This window comes from Oncorhynchus clarkii, chromosome 4 (genome assembly GCF_045791955.1).
Source record: "Oncorhynchus clarkii lewisi isolate Uvic-CL-2024 chromosome 4, UVic_Ocla_1.0, whole genome shotgun sequence".
In the NCBI taxonomy this organism is placed as follows: Eukaryota; Metazoa; Chordata; class Actinopteri; order Salmoniformes; family Salmonidae; genus Oncorhynchus; species Oncorhynchus clarkii.
Genome location: NC_092150.1, coordinates 14,387,705 through 14,396,280, shown reverse-complemented (window position 1 = coordinate 14,396,280; position 8,576 = coordinate 14,387,705).

The following is an 8,576-nucleotide window of genomic DNA, read 5'->3' as shown; positions in this document are numbered from 1 at the left end:
AAGGGCTTCACCTGACTCTAGAGAAGTAGATAAGGGCTTCATCTGACTCTAGAGAAGTAGATAAAGGGCTTCATCTGACTCTAGAGAAGTAGATAAGGGCTTCATCTGACTCTAGAGAAGTAGATAAAGGGCTTCATCTGACTCTAGAGAAGTAGATAAGGGCTTCACCTGACTCTAGAGAAGTAGATAAGGGCTTCATCTGACTCTAGAGAAGTAGATAAGGGCTTCATCTGACTCTAGAGAAGTAGATAAGGGCTTCACCTGACTCTAGAGAAGTAGATAAGGGCTTCATCTGACTCTAGAGAAGTAGATAAGGGCTTCATCTGACTCTAGAGAAGTAGATAAAGGGCTTCATCTGACTCTAGAGAAGTAGATAAGGGCTTCACCTGACTCTAGAGAAGTAGATAATGGCTTCATCTGACTCTAGAGAAGTAGATAAGGGCTTCACCTGACTCTAGAGAAGTAGATAAGGGCTTCATCTGACTCTAGAGAAGTAGATAAGGGCTTCACCTGACTCTAGAGAAGTAGATAAAGGGCTTCATCTGACTCTAGAGAAGTAGATAAGGGCTTCATCTGACTCTAGAGAAGTAGATAAGGGCTTCATCTGACTCTAGAGAAGTAGATAAGGGCTTCACCTGACTCTAGAGAAGTAGATAAGGGCTTCATCTGACTCTAGAGAAGTAGATAAGGGCTTCACCTGACTCTAGAGAAGTAGATAAAGGGCTTCATCTGACTCTAGAGAAGTAGATAAGGGCTTCATCTGACTCTAGAGAAGTAGATAAGGGCTTCATCTGACTCTAGAGAAGTAGATAAGGGCTTCAACTGACTCTAGAGAAGTAGATAAGGGCTTCATCTGACTCTAGAGAAGTAGATAAGGGCTTCATCTGACTCTAGAGAAGTAGATAAGGGCTTCATCTGACTCTAGAGAAGTAGATAAGGGCTTCATCTGACTCTAGAGAAGTAGATAAAGGGCTTCATCTGACTCTAGAGAAGTAGATAAGGGTTTCATCTGACTCTAGAGAAGTAGATAAAGGGCTTCATCTGACTCTAGAGAAGTAGATAAGGGCTTCACCTGACTCTAGAGAAGTAGATAAGGGCTTCATCTGACTCTAGAGAAGTAGATAAGGGCTTCATCTGACTCTAGAGAAGTAGATAAAGGGCTTCATCTGACTCTAGAGAAGTAGATAAGGGCTTCATCTGACTCTAGAGAAGTAGATAAAGGGCTTCATCTGACTCTAGAGAAGTAGATAAAGGGCTTTATTGACAAAATCCTGAAGTATCCCTTTAATCCGTCCAGGAGCCTCTATGATGTTATGCTGCCTCAGTGAGAGTGCTGATCTGGCCACATGGTGTCCATCCATCCATCCACCACAAACTATGGACACTTTGACCTTTGACCTCTGGGTTTATGGTTTTCACTACAGGTAAGACAAAGATTCCTTCTAACAGACACATTACCCCAAATGATATAGTTTCACTGTTAGAATACTTCTGGACTGACTGTGTAAAACTCCCTGGATGTTTAAAGCAGATTAACTGAATGTTATCAAATGGAGATAACGAGATGGCAAGAATGTTCCTCCAATATACAGTGCATTCTGAGTGTTCAGATCCCTTGACTTTTTCCACATTTGATTACACACAATACCCCATAATGACAAAGTGAAAACAAGTTTTTAGAAACTTTTGCAAATGTATTAAACATACAAAGGTGTTTCCATTGATCATCCTTGAGATGTTTCTACAACTTGATTGAATTGATTGGTCCCCAGGAACACAGTGGCCTCCATCATTTTTAAATGGAAGAATTTTGGACCCACCAAGACTCTTCCTAGAGCTGGCCGCCCAGACAAACTGAGCCATCAGGGGAGAAGGGCCTTGGTCAGGGAGGTGACCAAGAACCTGATGGTCACTTAGACAGAGCACCAGCGTTCCTCTGTGGAGATGGGAGAACCTTCCAGAAGGACAACCATCTCTGCAGCACTCCACCAATCAGGCCTTAATGAGAGTGGCCATACGGAAGACACTCCTCAGTAAAAAGGTACATGACAGCCAACTTGGAGTTTGACAAAAGGCACTTAAAGGACTCTCAGACCATGAGAAACAAGATTCTCTGGTCTAATGAAACCAATATTGAACTATTTGGCCTGAATGCCAAGCGTCACATCTGGAGGAAACCTGGCACCATCCCTACGGTGAAGCATGGTGGTGGCAGCATCATGCTGTGAACGGCAGGGACTGGGAGACTAGTCAGGATTGAGGGAAATATGAACAGAGCAAAGTACAGAGAGATCCTTGATGAAAACCTGCTCCAGAGCATTCAGGACCTCAGACTGGGGCGAAGGTTCAACAGCAGTGGCTTCGGGACAAGTATCTGAATGTCCTTGAGTGGCCCAGCCAGAGCCCGGACTTGAACCTGATCGAACATCTCTGCAGAGACCTGTGCAGCGAAGCTCCCTGTCCAACCTGACAGAGCTTGAGAAGATCTGCAGAGAAGAATGGGACAAACTCCCCAAATACAGGTCAGCCAAGCTTGTAGCGTCATACCCAAGAAGACTCAAGGCTGTAATCGCGGTCAAAGGTGCTTCAACAAAGTATTGAGTAAAGGGTCTGAATACTTATGTAAATGTGATATCAGTTTTTTTATATAAATTTGATAAAAGAAAAATATAAACTGTTTTTGCTTTGTTACTATGGAGTATTGTGTGCAGATTGATAAGGGAAAAAACGATTTAATCAATTTTAGAATAAGGCTGTAATGTAACAAAATGTGGAAAAAGTCAAGGGGTGCGAATACATTCCGAATGCACTGCACTGTACTGTACAGTAGCAGTAAATGAGTCAATCAATGATAACGGTTCAATATACACTTTTTAATGTTGATAAAGGCCATATAAACCATATTTAAAGGTATATAATATACAGGGCATATTTATTTTGTTTCTGCTATCATCTATAAGCACTAACCATAAGCTGGCCATAATAAACTGGTGGAAGCAGAAGAGCACTCACAGAGGGGTAAGAAACCCCAACCTAGAAAGCCAAAGCCTACCACCCCTCCTCCCTTCTGATAGTCAGGGGTCAGTAAGAGCGCAGTGAACTCAACTCAGCATCAGACAAACTTATGCTTTATACCCCTGGCACACCATCAACCTCTCTCTCTCTCGCCCCCAAAAAGCTATCAATAAAATATTTCCAACTTGGCAAGATGTACAGATTCTGAAGATTGAGCGGACTATTAACACACACAAGAGGCCCACAGTGCTGCAGAAATCCCCTGTTCTGCCGCACGGTGTCCAGTTACTCTGACAATTTTCAAGGGGTTTAACGACTTCCTGTGGAAATCAATATATTCTCTGTGGTAAAATTATTCACGTCGAAAGTTTGACCAAAGCAAATGCTTATCTCCCTGGTGGGGCTGCAGCCTGTTGCTGCTGAATGTCCATACTTCAAAGTGCTCATCCTTCTCTGACATTCGGCTTAAGCACAGAGAATAGCCTTTGGGGACAAAACTTGTCACACTTGTCTCACTCAGTTACTTTTTGTGTCAAAGTTTTAAATGGTTTGCTGTGTTTTAATGTTATTTTTTTATTTACTTTTTTGAAAATTATAGTGCCACCCTTTGAGGGAATTATCATATTCTTGGTTGGGGTCATTTCCTGGAAGTGGGTCCCCAGTAGGCCATCATTGTAAATAATAATTTGTTCTTAACTGACTTGCCTAGTTAAAGCGGAACTGACATCATTTTAGCAACATGAAATCTTATTAAAATCTGTTCATATACACCCCCAGGAAGAATATGACACTTTTTCCTTTTCTGACAAGTGAGCACTTAGATATGGTCATTTTCATAAATTCTTAGAATGTTTGGGAATTATGTACACTAAGGCATTTGTGAAAATTCTATAGCAATATAGAGTGGGAAGTCGGTCATGTGTTTGGACAATTAATAGACACTGCAGTAAATAAAACCTAATAAAAACAAGTGTCTTGTCCAGGACCGGAGTCTACTCAGACCAGTAAGCCATAGCCAATCAGAGGTACTGTAGGCCTACTGTATATGCAAACAAGCCATTTGCCAAAAGGGCCTGCCATCATTCACTTTGAATTGGACTGTTTATAGGCAGATTCAAAAACGCAACTTTAGATCATTAGAAGGCATTCGGCAAAAGCCACAAAATACACTTGAATGGATTCCTGCAAATATGTGGCTAAATACCATCAGAGTCCTCTTATATTTGGGAACTTTACAGTCCTATTGATCAAACAATCTTAAAATATTTCCCTATATGCACATCAACAACAACAAGATCAACAACTAATGCTAGCCAGAGCAAGATGAGCAAATATCTAACGAAGGAAGATTAGATAAAGCCTCTCAAACGTTTTCAGTTAGTTGGCATTCAAAATTGCACTGATAAAGGAAGGGGAATAGCCTGCTCGTTCTTCTGCAGCTTGCCTGCCAATGCTTGTCATCTGGCACACTCAGACAATAAAAAACAGAGTGGATAGCTAGCCAGAGTGAATTTGCGAACGCAAGTCATATGCTAACGAGATAACAGTCGTTCAGCATAGCTCGCTAGCTAGCAAAGTGATTCACATGTCTTGCTAGTTTACCAAATTAAACATGCATATCTAGCTGTGTAGCCACGGAAAAAGGATCCGAGGGGAAAAAGTCAGTCACTCCAACATTGACATTACATCCTCCTAGCAGCTTTAGGCTCTGTGCTTTTAGTTTGCTACATAAATAGATACGCTATCATATTAGCCACACACGTTATGACTGACTTGTGATCATTGCCCTTGCTAGTTTGACTGTATTGACATTCCCAGCCTTAATTACATGTGTCAGTTTTTGTACAAAATATTAAGTCATTGAAACTGAAACAGCACATCCTGAATGGAGGCAGCAGAGAATGTACTAGGCCAGCTGTGATTTACAACCTGACAGTAATTATTTTTGGACAACCAATAAATGTATTGGTGAATTATATTAATCATGCATTGAACTGCATCCATCTATTCTGCCAACAATGCCTTAGCACACGTCATGGAATGTTGAGTCAAATATATTTTGACACCCTCTTATAAAGTTGGTTTTGTAGCATAAACTTAGAATTTGATATTTTTAACTGATATTATAATTGTCTGTTTGTTTCATATCTGCAAAGTAGTTAAAACACTGCCAGTTCCACTTTAAAATCCCATGGCATGTATCATGATTAGGGGTGTTAACCCTGGTGTCATGGCTAAATTCCCAAACTGGCCCCATCATGGCCACCTAATCTCATTCCTAATTTGGCATATATCACTACTCACCTCCATAGCTGATGTGTGGTGAGCATTCTGGCACAACCATGGTCACCATGTATCACCCAGGTAGATGACAGATTGCCCCTACTATGTAAAGTGCTAGGAGTACCTCAGTAGATTGAAAAGTGCTATATAAATCCAACAAATCTCTATTATATGTTCAAGAAGTCTCATAGTGAGCAATTTTCAATTTGTTAAGTTAATTTAAATTCCTCCCTCGAACAGACTGAATTCAAGTGGAATTGGCTCCAACCCCATTTCAACATAGAGTTCAGCAGGTCTAACAAAAGAAAGGAACATACATCCTCTGTTACAATGAGAGTGGGCTACATATGCTACAGCTACATCTACATCACAAGTATCACCAGCAGCCTACAAGGTGATCATACATCCGGGCTCTCTCTATACAGAGGCAGTGTGATGAACAGTACAGTACATTACACATGAGGACAGGAGGACATTTGGCAGCACAGGGTTAACGGGCATCATGGGGGTGCTCCCTGGACCCCTGCATGCTTACACATACACACATTGCACCACCCTAATCCCCCCAAAGCAACGGCTTTAGTGTAATTTGCGCCGCAGCTGTCTGCCCCTGGAAGAATCGAGAAATTGTCCTCCTGCACATGTTCAGCGGCAAGAACAAATGTCACAGAGGGAGCGAGAGCAAATGATAAAACAAGATGGCTACCCCTCTTGAAAACCCACACAGCCCTGCACTAGGGGGGGGGGGGGGGGGGAGTTAGGCACAGGGTGAGGGTTGGGTGAATGGTCTAAGTTAAGTGACTTGACAGTGAAGGATTACCGCCAAGTAGAGGCAGGAGATCAGGAGGGAGGCAGGAGTCAGGGGGCTAGAGGAGTTAGAGGTGGACTGCAGAGTGCCCTTCTGAGAGAGAGAGAGAGAGAGAGAGATCTGTCCTGGGGGGATAGAGGGGCTAGAGGTGCTGAAAGCAGACAGAATGAAAACGAGACGAACAGTTGGCACGCTTATCGCCAGCCAGGTCACGCATCATCAGAACGTTGGCACACTGAGGCTCTGGGAATGCCTCTCTAAGCATTAAACGCTAATTCAAAGTTAAAAGCAAGATAAAAGCAAGCTGAGATGAAAGCAATATAATGTATATCCATATAATTCCTAATTCACATGCCTTGATGTGAATTACTGATTATAAACCTGATTCATGTAACTGCCACCAGTTATGTTTGACCAAAGTTATATTTGACCACAGCTCAGTTCTAAAACTTTAGATTTGATATTCTAGGATAGCTTTTATACATCAGTACAGAGTGCAAAGGAGTAAAGAGATTGTACATTGTACAATATAAACCCTAACAGCTTGTTTCTGTACATCTGTCTGTCACATCAGACCGTTCAGAGCAGTGCTGTAAAACCGGTTGAAATCAACAACAAAACAATCAAAATTGAGAATATTCTAAGAAGCATTTACATGTCACATTTGATATGGCTGTATTGTTGAGATAAAGAACACGTAGTTCACAGTCGTAGCATGGTGTTGATAGGGAGAGAAATTATCCTAACTGCCCTGAGGTTGATGGTATTTGCGTGTTCAGGTCATGAATGAGGCTAAAATGATCCCCTATTCTAAAATTGAGCACATGAGTATTTGAGGATATCTATTTCAGGTTTTTTCCTTACTCAATTAGGTTTTATAATGACTGCCGAAATCTTTTTTTAATCCATCTAGAAATGAGTTACTTGTGACCTGCACCATGTTGTTGGAACTGCTCCCGTTGGAACTACTCTCCATGTCTCCTTGACGATGGAGAGTAAAAGTGAGTAGCCTAGCTCTCTCACATATTGTAAAGTAAGGCAGCTACAGAGCAGCTGTGTCAAAGAAAACATTTTCTACAATGTGGGTCTAAAGCCCGCAATGAATCTGCTCAGTGTGCAAGCGAATCCCTGCACTCAGCCACTTGGCATGAGGAGACAGGGAGGGAGAGAGGGATAGAGGGAGGGAGGGGAGAGAGAGGGAGAGAGTGAGAGAGCGGGAGGGAGAGAGAGGGAGAGAGCGAGAGAGCGGGAGGGAGAGAGAGAGGGTGGGACAGAGGGTGAGAGGGATAGAGGGAGGGAGGGAAAGAGATAGGTAGAGAGAGCAAGAGCGAGGGAGGGAGAGAGAGAGAGAGGGAGGGACAGAGGGTGAGAGGGATAGAGGGAGGGAGGGAAAGAGATAGGGAGAGAGAGCGAGAGAGAGGGAGGGAGAGAGAGAGGGAGGGACAGAGGGTGAGAGGGAGAGAGGGAGGGAAGGAGGGGGAGAGAGAATGAGGGAGGGGGAGACACGATATTCCTCACCCTGAACTCAAGATCTGTTCCATGAAAGGCTGTAGCAGGAACCAAACATGCATGGAGAACCCAACGCTGCATAGCACCCAGAAGGGTGCCGGGCCAGGTTTGAGCAGAATTACACGATGCACGCCCACCCTACCACAGGCCAAATCCCACCAGAGTTTCCCTAGACATGGCAGAGCCTAAATGTGACAGGATCAAACTCCATCACAATTCACAACCTCCATATGTTCTCAATATGGATCAAATGAAGCATAACACTGTTCATTCACCTGCCGTCTGCTGCAATGCACAACAGTGACGTCATTAGGATAATACATTATTTTCTCACTCTAAATTCGGAAACGATTTAACAGTTTCAAGTGAATGACATGTACTGACTTCATCTATAGGTGTAAATTACATAGAAATCTCTTGAGTTGACATCCCCTTGATTGTCTTTTAGGAATGATAACAACTCCAGTCTACATCATAAAGTAGAATCCTGTCCAGATGACATATTCATGTCTGACTGTTTTGTCCAACTGTCTCTCATCAAAATGTAAAAACAAAGTTTGTTGTCTTTGTTAAGGTTTGACCAGTCAACACATGACGGGGGAGACCACCTCATTTACATTGACATTTGAGTCATTTTGCCGACTTTGCCGATTTTGCCGTGGGATGATTTTCTTATTGAAGGGATGGTCACAGTGCTGGAACATAACTTACAAATCATTTGAGAAGCCCGAACAGATAAAAAACAACATTTGACTAAATCATAATAACTTCAAACCTTGCTTACGTTTGTATATGATCACATACAGTGCATTCAGAAAGTATTCAGATCCCTTGACTTTTTCCACATTTTGATACGTTTGTTACGTTACAGCCTTATTCTTAAAATTGATTAAAACATTTTTTTCCTCATCAATCTACACACAATACCCCATAATGACAAATCAAAAACAGATGTTTAGAA